A 16,317-nucleotide genomic window follows, 5' to 3' on the forward strand; every position below is an offset into this window, starting at 1 on the left:
CAGCGGAGGATTGTCCAGAGCGCCCAGAGAAAACCACAGAGCGCACAGCGCATTCTCGCGTCTGGCAAACAGAATATTTCTACAGAATATTTATTACAAAAATAAACAGGAAACAACTGCGCGAGTTCAAACCTGCCAGCTTCCCTCTCATCGCTGTCAGAGTCACAGCCACACACGTGGCCGGCTGGCTGATCGGCAATCATTATTATTGTTGTTCAGAAATTATGCCGGCTTTCACAAAAGCTCGGACAACAGTCACTGCAGAAACATGAGTCCACGCATCATCCACAATCCATTCACATATGCTGGCGTATCGCGCGCGGCGCTCCCTCCCAGTAAAGCTGTGCTCGCTGTCTGCCATCCATCGCTCCCACGCCGCTCGCAACTTAACTTTGAACGCCCTGTTTACGCCGATGTCCAGCGGTTGGAGTTCTTTGTTAACACTCCCGGGACTACGGCAAGCACTGAATTCATCAGCTTCGCTTGGTTTTTTTACACCGGCGGTAAGACGGGCGCTCGCGCGCCCATGTCTTCCAGCCCAGTCACAGTGTCGGAGCTGTCCAGCATCTTGGCCTTCTGAAGGCTGCTCACACTGCCGGGGCTGTCCAGCATCCAGGGCGGAGGGTGAATTAGAGTGCGGCTGTCCGTCAAGGACGCAGCTGCATTTAGAGAGGCAGAAGTTGTCTTTGGTGAGGGACGGTAAGCTGGCTGCCGAGCTGTTGCGCCCGGAGGGTTTTTCTGGGGTACCTGTAGCGCACTGGGATTTAATAATTTTTTTATTTTATTTTTTTTTCGTGCCCCTGGTACTGTGCTGGAGCTCCAGGAGGGAGAGTGTGACGGCCGACAGGGCCTAATACTTGTTGTGTGATTGTTCCACTATGGTTGCAGGTTTCCATCAGGGTGGCGCTGTGTTGATTGATCCTGCACTGCAGTCTCTTCTCTTCTCCTGCATTCACCACCTGCCAAATTGGGGGGGCCGTCCAATCGGTTGTGGTAAGGTGAATTTTGCTGTCTTAAGACAATTTTTGTCATGCGTCCTTTTTCCAGTTTACTGTCGGCGTTGCAGGTCCAGTGTAGCGAATTTGGTTGATTGCAGCGGTTAATGCTCTAGGAGACACGCAGGGTTTATTGTGCTGGTGTTTGTATTTTTTTAAGGCTGGTTTCGGGGCTAGAGAGGGATATGTGTGGCTGTGTGTGTAGCGGCTGGGGCCCCCAAAACTGAACTCTGTAATGCACAAACAGACGCTGCGTGCGGCGCACAGCGGCTGTGCGCGCAACATAGCAGGACAGCGCGCGCACCGGACAGAGATGAGATGTCCTCTCCTCCTCATCAGAGCTGTGAGGAGGAGGGAAAAAACATCGGACGTTATCACCCTGGATCTGAAAGAGCCAGTGATGCTCTTAGGTGTAAAATTTGGATTAGGATGCAACACAGCCGAACTGCCACCCCCCTGAATCCTGAGGCAGGTGGGGGCCGCAGAGAGGTCAGATAAATCACTGACTCTCTTTGCAGACGTTAAAGCCAGAGAACAAATCAGTTTTAAGACACAAACTTCAGTGAAACTGTATCCAGAGGCTCAAAGGGCGCCCTGGTTAGTGCGCGTAAAACTAACGCCAAATCCCACTGAGGAGCATTTCTTATTGGCGCCCTTCTGGTCACTAGTGACAGGAGGAAACGCATATAGAAGCATCCGGGGCCACGGCCGGTGCGCAAAGAAATCCACTCCCAGCGGAGGATTGTCCAGAGCGCCCAGAGAAAACCACAGAGCGCACAGCGCATTCTCGCGTCTGGCAAACAGAATATTTCTACAGAATATTTATTACAAAAATAAACAGGAAACAACTGCGCGAGTTCAAACCTGCCAGCTTCCCTCTCATCGCTGTCAGAGTCACAGCCACACACGTGGCCGGCTGGCTGATCGGCAATCATTATTATTGTTGTTCAGAAATTATGCCGGCTTTCACAAAAGCTCGGACAACAGTCACTGCAGAAACATGAGTCCACGCATCATCCACAATCCATTCACATATGCTGGCGTATCGCGCGCGGCGCTCCCTCCCAGTAAAGCTGTGCTCGCTGTCTGCCATCCATCGCTCCCACGCCGCTCGCAACTTAACTTTGAACGCCCTGTTTACGCCGATGTCCAGCGGTTGGAGTTCTTTGTTAACACTCCCGGGACTACGGCAAGCACTGAATTCATCAGCTTCGCTTGGTTTTTTTACACCGGCGGTAAGACGGGCGCTCGCGCGCCCATGTCTTCCAGCCCAGTCACAGTGTCGGAGCTGTCCAGCATCTTGGCCTTCTGAAGGCTGCTCACACTGCCGGGGCTGTCCAGCATCCAGGGCGGAGGGTGAATTAGAGTGCGGCTGTCCGTCAAGGACGCAGCTGCATTTAGAGAGGCAGAAGTTGTCTTTGGTGAGGGACGGTAAGCTGGCTGCCGAGCTGTTGCGCCCGGAGGGTTTTTCTGGGGTACCTGTAGCGCACTGGGATTTAATAATTTTTTTATTTTATTTTTTTTTCGTGCCCCTGGTACTGTGCTGGAGCTCCAGGAGGGAGAGTGTGACGGCCGAAGGGCCTAATACTTGTTGTGTGATTGTTCCACTATGGTTGCAGGTTTCCATCAGGGTGGCGCTGTGTTGATTGATCCTGCACTGCAGTCTCTTCTCTTCTCCTGCATTCACCACCTGCCAAATTGGGGGGGCCGTCCAATCGGTTGTGGTAAGGTGAATTTTGCTGTCTTAAGACAATTTTTGTCATGCGTCCTTTTTCCAGTTTACTGTCGGCGTTGCAGGTCCAGTGTAGCGAATTTGGTTGATTGCAGCGGTTAATGCTCTAGGAGACACGCAGGGTTTATTGTGCTGGGGGCCGCAGAGAGGTCAGATAAATCACTGACTCTCTTTGCAGACGTTAAAGCCAGAGAACAAATCAGTTTTAAGACACAAACTTCAGTGAAACTGTATCCAGAGGCTCAAAGGGCGCCCTGGTTAGTGCGCGTAAAACTAACGCCAAATCCCACTGAGGAGCATTTCTTATTGGCGCCCTTCTGGTCACTAGTGACAGGAGGAAACGCATATAGAAGCATCCGGGGCCACGGCCGGTGCGCAAAGAAATCCACTCCCAGCGGAGGATTGTCCAGAGCGCCCAGAGAAAACCACAGAGCGCACAGCGCATTCTCGCGTCTGGCAAACAGAATATTTCTACAGAATATTTATTACAAAAATAAACAGGAAACAACTGCGCGAGTTCAAACCTGCCAGCTTCCCTCTCATCGCTGTCAGAGTCACAGCCACACACGTGGCCGGCTGGCTGATCGGCAATCATTATTATTGTTGTTCAGAAATTATGCCGGCTTTCACAAAAGCTCGGACAACAGTCACTGCAGAAACATGAGTCCACGCATCATCCACAATCCATTCACATATGCTGGCGTATCGCGCGCGGCGCTCCCTCCCAGTAAAGCTGTGCTCGCTGTCTGCCATCCATCGCTCCCACGCCGCTCGCAACTTAACTTTGAACGCCCTGTTTACGCCGATGTCCAGCGGTTGGAGTTCTTTGTTAACACTCCCGGGACTACGGCAAGCACTGAATTCATCAGCTTCGCTTGGTTTTTTTACACCGGCGGTAAGACGGGCGCTCGCGCGCCCATGTCTTCCAGCCCAGTCACAGTGTCGGAGCTGTCCAGCATCTTGGCCTTCTGAAGGCTGCTCACACTGCCGGGGCTGTCCAGCATCCAGGGCGGAGGGTGAATTAGAGTGCGGCTGTCCGTCAAGGATGCAGCTGCATTTAGAGAGGCAGAAGTTGTCTTTGGTGAGGGACGGTAAGCTGGCTGCCGAGCTGTTGCGCCCGGAGGGTTTTTCTGGGGTACCTGTAGCGCACTGGGATTTAATAATTTTTTTATTTTATTTTTTTTTCGTGCCCCTGGTACTGTGCTGGAGCTCCAGTAGGGAGAGTGTGACGGCCGAAGGGCCTAATACTTGTTGTGTGATTGTTCCACTATGGTTGCAGGTTTCCATCAGGGTGGCGCTGTGTTGATTGATCCTGCACTGCAGTCTCTTCTCTTCTCCTGCATTCACCACCTGCCAAATTGGGGGGGGGGGGCGTCCAATCGGTTGTGGTAAGGTGAATTTTGCTGTCTTAAGACAATTTTTGTCATGCGTCCTTTTTCCAGTTTACTGTCGGCGTTGCAGGTCCAGTGTAGCGAATTTGGTTGATTGCAGCGGTTAATGCTCTAGGAGACACGCAGGGTTTATTGTGCTGGGGGCCGCAGAGAGGTCAGATAAATCACTGACTCTCTTTGCAGACGTTAAAGCCAGAGAACAAATCAGTTTTAAGACACAAACTTCAGTGAAACTGTATCCAGAGGCTCAAAGGGCGCCCTGGTTAGTGTGCGTAAAACTAACGCCAAATCCCACTGAGGAGCATTTCTTATTGGCGCCCTTCTGGTCACTAGTGACAGGAGGAAACGCATATAGAAGCATCCGGGGCCACGGCCGGTGCGCAAAGAAATCCACTCCCAGCGGAGGATTGTCCAGAGCGCCCAGAGAAAACCACAGAGCGCACAGCGCATTCTCGCGTCTGGCAAACAGAATATTTCTACAGAATATTTATTACAAAAAAAAAAAAATAAACAGGAAACAACTGCGCGAGTTCAAACCTGCCAGCTTCCCTCTCATCGCTGTCAGAGTCACAGCCACACACGTGGCCGGCTGGCTGATCGGCAATCATTATTATTGTTGTTCAGAAATTATGCCGGCTTTCACAAAAGCTCGGACAACAGTCACTGCAGAAACATGAGTCCACGCATCATCCACAATCCATTCACATATGCTGGCGTATCGCGCGCGGCGCTCCCTCCCAGTAAAGCTGTGCTCGCTGTCTGCCATCCATCGCTCCCACGCCGCTCGCAACTTAACTTTGAACGCCCTGTTTACGCCGATGTCCAGCGGTTGGAGTTCTTTGTTAACACTCCCGGGACTACGGCAAGCACTGAATTCATCAGCTTTGTTTGGTTTTTTTACACCGGCGGTAAGACGGGCGCTCGCGCGCCCATGTCTTCCAGCCCAGTCACAGTGTCGGAGCTGTCCAGCATCTTGGCCTTCTGAAGGCTGCTCACACTGCCGGGGCTGTCCAGCATCCAGGGCGGAGGGTGAATTAGAGTGCGGCTGTCCGTCAAGGACGCAGCTGCATTTAGAGAGGCAGAAGTTGTCTTTGGTGAGGGACGGTAAGCTGGCTGCCGAGCTGTTGCGCCCGGAGGGTTTTTCTGGGGTACCTGTAGCGCACTGGGATTTAATAATTTTTTTATTTTATTTTTTTTTCGTGCCCCTGGTACTGTGCTGGAGCTCCAGTAGGGAGAGTGTGACGGCCGAAGGGCCTAATACTTGTTATGTGATTGTTCCACTATGGTTGCAGGTTTCCATCAGGGTGGCGCTGTGTTGATTGATCCTGCACTGCAGTCTCTTCTCTTCTCCTGCATTCACCACCTGCCAAATTGGGGGGGGGCCGTCCAATCGGTTGTGGTAAGGTGAATTTTGCTGTCTTAAGACAATTTTTGTCATGCGTCCTTTTTCCAGTTTACTGTCGGCGTTGCAGGTCCAGTGTAGCGAATTTGGTTGATTGCAGCGGTTAATGCTCTAGGAGACACGCAGGGTTTATTGTGCTGGTGTTTGTATTTTTTTAAGGCTGGTTTCGGGGCTAGAGAGGGATATGTGTGGCTGTGTGTGTAGCGGCTGGGGCCCCCAAAACTGAACTCTGTAATGCACAAACAGACGCTGCGTGCGGGGCACAGCGGCTGTGCGCGCAACATAGCAGGACAGCGCGCGCACCGGACAGAGATGAGATGTCCTCTCCTCCTCATCAGAGCTGTGAGGAGGAGGGAAAAAACATCGGACGTTATCACCCTGGATCTGAAAGAGCCAGTGATGCTCTTATGGTGTAAAATTCGGATTAGGATGCAACACAGCCGAACTGCCACCCCCCTGAATCCTGAGGCAGGTGGGGGCCGCAGAGAGGTCAGATAAATCACTGACTCTCTTTGCAGACGTTAAAGCCAGAGAACAAATCAGTTTTAAGACACAAACTTCAGTGAAACTGTATCCAGAGGCTCAAAGGGCGCCCTGGTTAGTGCGCGTAAAACTAACGCCAAATCCCACTGAGGAGCATTTCTTATTGGCGCCCTTCTGGTCACTAGTGACAGGAGGAAACGCATATAGAAGCATCCGGGGCCACGGCCGGTGCGCAAAGAAATCCACTCCCAGCGGAGGATTGTCCAGAGCGCCCAGAGAAAACCACAGAGCGCACAGCGCATTCTCGCGTCTGGCAAACAGAATATTTCTACAGAATATTTATTACAAAAATAAACAGGAAACAACTGCGCGAGTTCAAACCTGCCAGCTTCCCTCTCATCGCTGTCAGAGTCACAGCCACACACGTGGCCGGCTGGCTGATCGGCAATCATTATTATTGTTGTTCAGAAATTATGCCGGCTTTCACAAAAGCTCGGACAACAGTCACTGCAGAAACATGAGTCCACGCATCATCCACAATCCATTCACATATGCTGGCGTATCGCGCGCGGCGCTCCCTCCCAGTAAAGCTGTGCTCGCTGTCTGCCATCCATCGCTCCCACGCCGCTCGCAACTTAACTTTGAACGCCCTGTTTACGCCGATGTCCAGCGGTTGGAGTTCTTTGTTAACACTCCCGGGACTACGGCAAGCACTGAATTCATCAGCTTCGCTTGGTTTTTTTACACCGGCGGTAAGACGGGCGCTCGCGCGCCCATGTCTTCCAGCCCAGTCACAGTGTCGGAGCTGTCCAGCATCTTGGCCTTCTGAAGGCTGCTCACACTGCCGGGGCTGTCCAGCATCCAGGGCGGAGGGTGAATTAGAGTGCGGCTGTCCGTCAAGGACGCAGCTGCATTTAGAGAGGCAGAAGTTGTCTTTGGTGAGGGACGGTAAGCTGGCTGCCGAGCTGTTGCGCCCGGAGGGTTTTTCTGGGGTACCTGTAGCACACTGGGATTTAATAATTTTTTTTATTTTATTTTATTTTATTTTTTTCGTGCCCCTGGTACTGTGCTGGAGCTCCAGTGTGACGGCCACAGGGCCTAATGCTTGCTGTGTGTTTTTTCCACTATGTTTGCAGGTTTCCATCAGGGGGGCGCTGTGTTGATTGCAGAGACAAAACACCTGGCCAGTGTTCTGAATGAAGTATTTAGCTCCACTTGATCCTGCACTGCAGTCTCTTCTCTTCTCCTGCATTCATCACCTGCCAAATTGGAGGGGGTCGTCCAATCGGTTGTGGTAAGGTGAATTTTGCTGTCTTTAGACAATTTTTGTCATGCGTCCTTTTTCCAGTTTACTGTCTGCGTTGCAGGTCCAGTGTAGGGAATTTGGTTGATTGCAGCGGTTAATGGTCTAGGAGACACGCAGGGTTTATTGTGCTGGTGTTTGTATTTTTGTTTTTTTTAAGGCGGGTGTCGGGGCCAGAGAGGGATATGTGTGGCTTATCAGAGCTGTGAGGAGGAGGGAAAAAACATCGGACGTTATCACCCTGGATCTGAAACAGCCAGTGATGCTCTTAGGTGTAAAATTCGGATTAGGATGCAACACAGCCGAACTGCCACCCCCCTGAATCCTGAGGCAGGTGGGGGCCGCAGAGAGGTCAGATAAATCACTGACTCTCTTTGCAGACGTTAAAGCCAGAGAACAAATCAGTTTTAAGACACAAACTTCAGTGAAACTGTATCCAGAGGCTCAAAGGGCGCCCTGGTTAGTGCGCGTAAAACTAACGCCAAATCCCACTGAGGAGCATTTCTTATTGGCACCCTTCTGGTCACTAGTGACAGGAGGAAACGCATATAGAAGCATCCGGGGCCACGGCCGGTGCGCAAAGAAATCCACTCCCAGCGGAGGATTGTCCAGAGCGCCCAGAGAAAACCACAGAGCGCACAGCGCATTCTCGCGTCTGGCAAACAGAATATTTCTACAGAATATTTATTACAAAAATAAACAGGAAACAACTGCGCGAGTTCAAACCTGCCAGCTTCCCTCTCATCGCTGTCAGAGTCACAGCCACACACGTGGCCGGCTGGCTGATCGGCAATCATTATTATTGTTGTTCAGAAATTATGCCGGCTTTCACAAAAGCTCGGACAACAGTCACTGCAGAAACATGAGTCCACGCATCATCCACAATCCATTCACATATGCTGGCGTATCGCGCGCGGCGCTCCCTCCCAGTAAAGCTGTGCTCCCACGCCGCTCGCAACTTAACTTTGAACGCCCTGTTTACGCCGATGTCCAGCGGTTGGAGTTCTTTGTTAACACTCCCGGGACTACGGCAAGCACTGAATTCATCAGCTTCGCTTGGTTTTTTTACACCGGCGGTAAGACGGGCGCTCGCGCGCCCATGTCTTCCAGCCCAGTCACAGTGTCGGAGCTGTCCAGCATCTTGGCCTTCTGAAGGCTGCTCACACTGCCGGGGCTGTCCAGCATCCAGGGCGGAGGGTGAATTAGAGTGCGGCTGTCCGTCAAGGACGCAGCTGCATTTAGAGAGGCAGAAGTTGTCTTTGGTGAGGGACGGTAAGCTGGCTGCCGAGCTGTTGCGGCCGGAGGGTTTTTCTGGGGTACCTGTAGCGCACTGGGATTTAATAATTTTTTTATTTTATTTTTTTTTCGTGCCCCTGGTACTGTGCTGGAGCTCCAGGAGGGAGAGTGTGACGGCCGAAGGGCCTAATACTTGTTGTGTGATTGTTCCACTATGGTTGCAGGTTTCCATCAGGGTGGCGCTGTGTTGATTGATCCTGCACTGCAGTCTCTTCTCTTCTCCTGCATTCACCACCTGCCAAATTGGGGGGGGCCGTCCAATCGGTTGTGGTAAGGTGAATTTTGCTGTCTTAAGACAATTTTTGTCATGCGTCCTTTTTCCAGTTTACTGTCGGCGTTGCAGGTCCAGTGTAGCGAATTTGGTTGATTGCAGCGGTTAATGCTCTAGGAGACACGCAGGGTTTATTGTGCTGGGGGCCGCAGAGAGGTCAGATAAATCACTGACTCTCTTTGCAGACGTTAAAGCCAGAGAACAAATCAGTTTTAAGACACAAACTTCAGTGAAACTGTATCCAGAGGCTCAAAGGGCGCCCTGGTTAGTGCGCGTAAAACTAACGCCAAATCCCACTGAGGAGCATTTCTTATTGGCGCCCTTCTGGTCACTAGTGACAGGAGGAAACGCATATAGAAGCATCCGGGGCCACGGCCGGTGCGCAAAGAAATCCACTCCCAGCGGAGGATTGTCCAGAGCGCCCAGAGAAAACCACAGAGCGCACAGCGCATTCTCGCGTCTGGCAAACAGAATATTTCTACAGAATATTTATTACAAAAATAAACAGGAAACAACTGCGCGAGTTCAAACCTGCCAGCTTCCCTCTCATCGCTGTCAGAGTCACAGCCACACACGTGGCCGGCTGGCTGATCGGCAATCATTATTATTGTTGTTCAGAAATTATGCCGGCTTTCACAAAAGCTCGGACAACAGTCACTGCAGAAACATGAGTCCACGCATCATCCACAATCCATTCACATATGCTGGCGTATCGCGCGCGGCGCTCCCTCCCAGTAAAGCTGTGCTCGCTGTCTGCCATCCATCGCTCCCACGCCGCTCGCAACTTAACTTTGAACGCCCTGTTTACGCCGATGTCCAGCGGTTGGAGTTCTTTGTTAACACTCCCGGGACTACGGCAAGCACTGAATTCATCAGCTTCGCTTGGTTTTTTTACACCGGCGGTAAGACGGGCGCTCGCGCGCCCATGTCTTCCAGCCCAGTCACAGTGTCGGAGCTGTCCAGCATCTTGGCCTTCTGAAGGCTGCTCACACTGCCGGGGCTGTCCAGCATCCAGGGCGGAGGGTGAATTAGAGTGCGGCTGTCCGTCAAGGACGCAGCTGCATTTAGAGAGGCAGAAGTTGTCTTTGGTGAGGGACGGTAAGCTGTCTGCCGAGCTGTTGCGCCCGGAGGGTTTTTCTGGGTTACCTGTAGCGCACTGGGATTTAATAATTTTTCTATTTTATTTTTTTTTCGTGCCCCTGGTACTGTGCTGGAGCTCCAGGAGGGAGAGTGTGACGGCCGAAGGGCCTAATACTTGTTGTGTGATTGTTCCACTATGGTTGCAGGTTTCCATCAGGGTGGCGCTGTGTTGATTGATCCTGCACTGCAGTCTCTTCTCTTCTCCTGCATTCACCACCTGCCAAATTGGGGGGGCCGTCCAATCGGTTGTGGTAAGGTGAATTTTGCTGTCTTAAGACAATTTTTGTCATGCGTCCTTTTTCCAGTTTACTGTCGGCGTTGCAGGTCCAGTGTAGCGAATTTGGTTGATTGCAGCGGTTAATGCTCTAGGAGACACGCAGGGTTTATTGTGCTGGGGGCCGCAGAGAGGTCAGATAAATCACTGACTCTCTTTGCAGACGTTAAAGCCAGAGAACTGATCAGTTTTAAGACACAAACTTCAGTGAAACTGTATCCAGAGGCTCAAAGGGCGCCCTGGTTAGTGCGCGTAAAACTAACGCCAAATCCCACTGAGGAGCATTTCTTATTGGCGCCCTTCTGGTCACTAGTGACAGGAGGAAACGCATATAGAAGCATCCGGGGCCACGGCCGGTGCGCAAAGAAATCCACTCCCAGCGGAGGATTGTCCAGAGCGCCCAGAGAAAACCACAGAGCGCACAGCGCATTCTCGCGTCTGGCAAACAGAATATTTCTACAGAATATTTATTACAAAAATAAACAGGAAACAACTGCGCGAGTTCAAACCTGCCAGCTTCCCTCTCATCGCTGTCAGAGTCACAGCCACACACGTGGCCGGCTGGCTGATCGGCAATCATTATTATTGTTGTTCAGAAATTATGCCGGCTTTCACAAAAGCTCGGACAACAGTCACTGCAGAAACATGAGTCCACGCATCATCCACAATCCATTCACATATGCTGGCGTATCGCGCGCGGCGCTCCCTCCCAGTAAAGCTGTGCTCGCTGTCTGCCATCCATCGCTCCCACGCCGCTCGCAACTTAACTTTGAACGCCCTGTTTACGCCGATGTCCAGCGGTTGGAGTTCTTTGTTAACACTCCCGGGACTACGGCAAGCACTGAATTCATCAGCTTCGCTTGGTTTTTTTACACCGGCGGTAAGACGGGCGCTCGCGCGCCCATGTCTTCCAGCCCAGTCACAGTGTCGGAGCTGTCCAGCATCTTGGCCTTCTGAAGGCTGCTCACACTGCCGTGGCTGTCCAGCACCCAGGGTGGAGGGTGAATTAGAGTGCGGCTGTCCGTCAAGGACGCAGCTGCATTTAGAGAGGCAGAAGTTGTCGTTGGTGAGGGACGGTAAGCTGGCTGCCGAGCTGTTGCGCCCGGAGGGTTTTTCTGGGGTACCTGTAGCGCACTGGGATTTAATAATTTTTTTATTTTATTTTTTTTTCGTGCCCCTGGTACTGTGCTGGAGCTCCAGGAGGGAGAGTGTGACGGCCACAGGGCCTAATGCTTGTTGTGTGTTTGTTCCACTATGGTTGCAGGTTTCCATCAGGGTGGCGCTGTGTTGATTGATCCTGCACTGCAGCCTCTTCTCTTCTCCTGCATTCACCACCTGCCAAATTGGAGGGGCCGTCCAATCGGTTGTGGTAAGGTGTATTTTGCTGTCTTAAGACAATTTTTGTCATGCGTCCTTTTTCCAGTTTACTGTCGGCGTTGCAGGTCCAGTGTAGGGAATTTGGTTGATTGCAGCGGTTAATGCTCTAGGAGCATATGGGATGCTACAGTGCCTTTTTCAGAAGATCAGACATGGAGGCCGAGCACGGCCTGCAGGGTCAGACTAATGAGAAGTTACTTTGTAGTCACAGTCAGTCTGTGTGGCCCAAAATAATAGTAAATGGACCGATATAATAATAACTTAGATCTACGTTGGTCGGTCACATGATCCATGACGTTCCCTCTCTGCCCTGACGTCGTGCCCTGTAGCTGAGCACTGCTAAGCTGCTAGAGATGGTCGGCCACTGCTGGTGGCGACACCGAGGGAGTAAACTACTGGTCCGGTGAGCAGGTTCTGACACCAGACACCAGAGCCTGGAAACCCCTAGTGACAGACAATAGACAATAGTTTGTTCCCATGAGAGCGTAAATGTGTAGCTAAGTGTGTCTCGGTAAACTCCTAAAGCCACCATCTTGTCATGTACCCACTCAATGAAAGCTTCCCCGCCTCCATGTTAAGGATCTGTACAAGGTATGAGCTGCCATTGTTAGTGGCTTCTAACTTTTGGCTGGCTTCTGGTTTTGGTCAAATACGGAGCATTCATCCCCCTTGAGCCTCCACCACTTTCTCTCTTCCCTCCCCTGCACCCCTGCCCTGATACATACCACTCCAGAGTTCATACTATAGAATCGACTGCTTTGTAGAAACACACTGAACCGCTCGGCAACAGTTTGCTGCCCTGAAAACAACTTTTTCATGGACTGCTGTTTGTGGCATGGAGCCTCATGTGCAGGTGAAACGTCACTTTGAATTTAAAAAGGCTGTTAATAAGACTAACAGTGAGTAGGCTTGGGGAGTTTAGACCATTTGGACAATGTCATGTGGAGAACGTTTGCCTTGCTCTGTTGTAGGTGTCACTTCCAGAAAAGAAGCAGGAAATACACAGGGTAAGTCACATTTATCTGAACTATGTTGATGTGTGTGTGTGTGTGTGCACAAATCTTTGCACATCAACATATGCTCCGTGTCCAGTGCAGCTGTTGTGGTGACGCTGCTGTCTACATGAACTTTATGAAAAGCCACCGTGTTTTGTTCGTGTGGATTATTGTTTTGTGAAATGTCGACCAAGTCTATGTGAAGTCTTTGTTTGACTTCAGTCCTAATTAAACTGCCCAGAGATGGGGAGTCCCCGTGTCTTTCCTCTTCTAGGAAAGACTTCTCCTCTGCCATTTTGTCTTTTTGCAGGACAGTGTAGTTGGCCTGGTCCGGGTTGCTTTGCATTGCAAATTTCGTTTACCAGCTCTGCACATTTGTCAAACCAGTGTCTTAGTTCAACATTGTAAGAGAAGACTGAAAGCCAAGCCAAGAAAGCGCCCAAGAGTCAGAGAGAACTGCTTAAGTAGGCATTTTAATTTTTGAAGGCCTCAGGTTTAGGCAGTTTTGTGTCTGAGAGAGTGGCTCAGAGAGTTGGCTGGGCCAAGGAAGGACCTGAAGGACCTGGGTTTAATTCTTGCATTTTTTATTTTGTGAACAGTCAAAGTGAAGAGTGAAAAGTGAGTGGAGAAAATGTGCATACATCTGAAAGAATGGCTCAGAGGGTTAAGTGAGTGGTGTGTTGTTCTGTGGGACTGGGTTCAGTTCCAGTTCCTTTTTTCTAGTGAAACACTCCAAGTAAAGAGTGAAAGGTTCACTGAGGGGAGGTCCAAATGCCTGAGTGGCTCAGGTGGTTAAGGGAGTGCTTTAAGAGCCAGGTTTGATTCCTATGAAATTGCTGTAGTGGCACTGTAACGCAACCACAGAAAAATCATAAGACTGTACTGTAGAACCTAGTGACTAGCCGGCTAGCTGGAATACGAGTCCACAAACAGCTGCTGTGTGTGAATGGAGCTACGTCGTACACTGACACTGCTACTATTTGCAGCACTAGCTGATCTGCTAATGTAAAGCAAAGAGGTCAAACTTAAAGACTACAAAAATAATGTTCATGTCTGCTCTTGTTCTCAGTCATTAGCCAGAAACTGTGGGCTTCTACTGGTCATTTATATATTGTTTATATGTAAATTAATTGTGTGATTGATGAAGCCAAACAAAAACAACATCCTGTGGACATTTGACTAAATAAATAAATATATAAAAACACAGTTAGTGTTTAGGAGGTTTTTTGGGTTTTCATGTTTAAAGGATCGGTGAGAGGGACAGTAGGTGGCGGTAATGCACCTCAAACATTGGTTGTCACTCTCCATTAAACAGAAGAAGAAGAAGTTCTCAGGAAGTGATAAGTTGGCAGCACATTGGCGCCATTTTGGAGACAACCTGAAGCAGGTGTGGAAGTTCAGCTGCTTGGTCTGATGTACTGGTGGTGTAACATCCACCGAAAGATTAGAGAAAGGGCCCTGGTTCGACCGAAGGAGAAGAGAGAAGGCCTGGTTCCACAGAAAGGCCTGGAAGCAGAGGCAGCGGCCTGCTGCTGGCGGGCACATGGCGCACAGCGAGGAGCTGCAGCAGGTGCTGTTGGCTTGTTTGAGTTTACAGTGAAGATGAAGACACAAGTTGATGAATGTTGTTTTGTCTTTAGAAGCCAGAGCAGGTGCTTCCACCCTGTGAATGGCTGCAGATCATCTGGACTTCATTACAGAGTCGCTGAGATAAAAGGGAAGCATTATTGTCTGTGTTCAACAATAAGTGTTACATTCAAACGCTTCATAAATATCATTGTGAAGTTAATGCTTGTCTCCATGTAGTGGTGAACAGGAGACAGTTGAAGACACACAGCTGAAAGCAGTGATAATCAGAGCACATGGCGCTCAGGAACAATGCACAGACTGCAGAGGATCCAGGCTCTGAGGACTGAGGAGTGGATTGAACTCAACAAGGTGAGTGGATGTTTCCTGGCTGCTTCACTGCCGATGGTAGGACACACCAACCTGAAGACTCTGCTCGGACTCGGCCTGGTCCTCAACTGCGAGTACTTCCATCAGCGTTTGGTTTTACTCGTGTTGCCCTCATGTCTGCAGTGTTTTAACTCTGCATTGCAGATCATGTGTTATATTTGGTGTTAAACATGGTCCATCTTGTCCTCCTCAGCTGACGACCACATCACAGCACCAGCGTCTCCAGTGCCTCTGCCTGCACCTGGTCATCCACCAGCCAGGCCCCGCCTGTGGTCTGAGGAGACGTCTTCATGTCCCGCTGTGTCAGGTCATCGGTTTTCTTGTTATTTCTGTATGGCATGGTTTTTTTCACCTCATATTTTCTCCCCTCACGCAGGCAGTAGTGTAGTGATAAAAATTATATTATTCATAGTCTAATTAAATAAATTAACATAGATACATAAACTAAGATACATAGATAAGTAAGACTACATAGATAAATAAATCAGAAGTAGTGTTCGTAGTGGAAAGGTGCGACAAAGAAATTAGGTTAACCTAAATTATTATGTCAGTAGACGACTAAAATAGGCTCAATAAAAATATAAAATAGATGTTTAAATAGAGTCAGGGTCCTTAACTATAATAACTATAATATATAGATTTATATATAATATAAAATTAGTATTAGAGCGTTAAGGTAGGATTAAGTAAGATTAAATTAGTGTTTAGGGATGACAGGTGTGTAGGAGGTTGTTGTTTAGGGGGTGTGTGGATGCCGGCATCTGGTTAGTGTTGTTGTTGTTGTGGTGGTTCTGTGTTGTGGGTTTGTTGTGTTTTACCATGTGTTACTGTGGTTTTTGGTGGATTGGATTGGTTTGATGGATTGGATTTGATTGGTGGTTTTTTTTGTTGACTGTGAATGGTCAACACCCAAAGGGGGAATGAATAGTGTGATGCTACAACACTAGCAGCCTTGACCAGTTTTGAAATGCTGAAATGAAAATGGTGACAGCAAAGCACACGTGACAAATGAATCCACGTGGACAGAAAATCAAAAGAAATGGATCAACTTTGCATTGAACGGAACAGCTCATGACTCCTTAAAGGAAGAAGCATTGTGGGGATCTCTGAAGAGTTGAAGACGAGAAGAAAAAATGATCCACGCTTTCAGCAACTGCATCAGAACCTGGACAAACCTTCTGGATCAAACACTCAGCGTGTGCCATGTCAACATGACGACGAGCAGCGTCACAGCAATGTTCCAATCAATCAGCAATTGTTGTGGAAACTTGAAGTCCATTTCTGAGGAGATGGGGAGACAGGCGTTTAATACGTCTGCAGGACGGGTGCTCCTGAACTGATGTAGGAGCTTTGGGAGGCGTTAGCTTGGAAATAGGACAATGTAGGGCAGAATAAGCAAACGAATGACAGTGTAGGAGAGACTAAATTAAACCATTAGGCGTTGTGACAGGAAGCATATAAAATAGGACAATGTAGGAGAGGTAGGAGTTAAATTAAACCATTAGGCGTTGTGACAGGAAGCATATAAAATAGGACAATGTAGGAGAGGTAGGAGTTAAATTAAACCATTAGGCGGTTGTGACAGGAAGCATATAAAATAGGACAATGTAGGAGAGGTAGGAGTTAAATTTAACCATTAGGCGCTGTGACAGGAAGCATATAAAATAGGACAAACATTCGTCGTTATCTAGCCAAAAATCCA

The 16,317-nt window shown here is 49.6% G+C and overlaps 1 long non-coding RNA gene across 1 annotated transcript; it reads left to right on the plus strand.

Annotated features, from left to right (window-relative positions):
• The first annotated feature begins 11,601 nt into the window (after positions 1 to 11,601).
• Positions 11,602 to 15,063, plus strand: LOC114428608 (uncharacterized). The gene is made up of 5 exons (XR_003669600.1): positions 11,602 to 11,656; positions 12,636 to 12,671; positions 13,975 to 14,229; positions 14,300 to 14,597; positions 14,809 to 15,063. It is a non-coding gene; the product is annotated as an uncharacterized LOC114428608 (long non-coding RNA).
• The last annotated feature ends 1,254 nt before the right edge of the window (positions 15,064 to 16,317 follow it).

The sequence above is a fragment of the Parambassis ranga genome, chromosome 24 (genome assembly GCF_900634625.1).
Source record: "Parambassis ranga chromosome 24, fParRan2.1, whole genome shotgun sequence".
Taxonomy (NCBI): domain Eukaryota; kingdom Metazoa; phylum Chordata; class Actinopteri; family Ambassidae; genus Parambassis; species Parambassis ranga.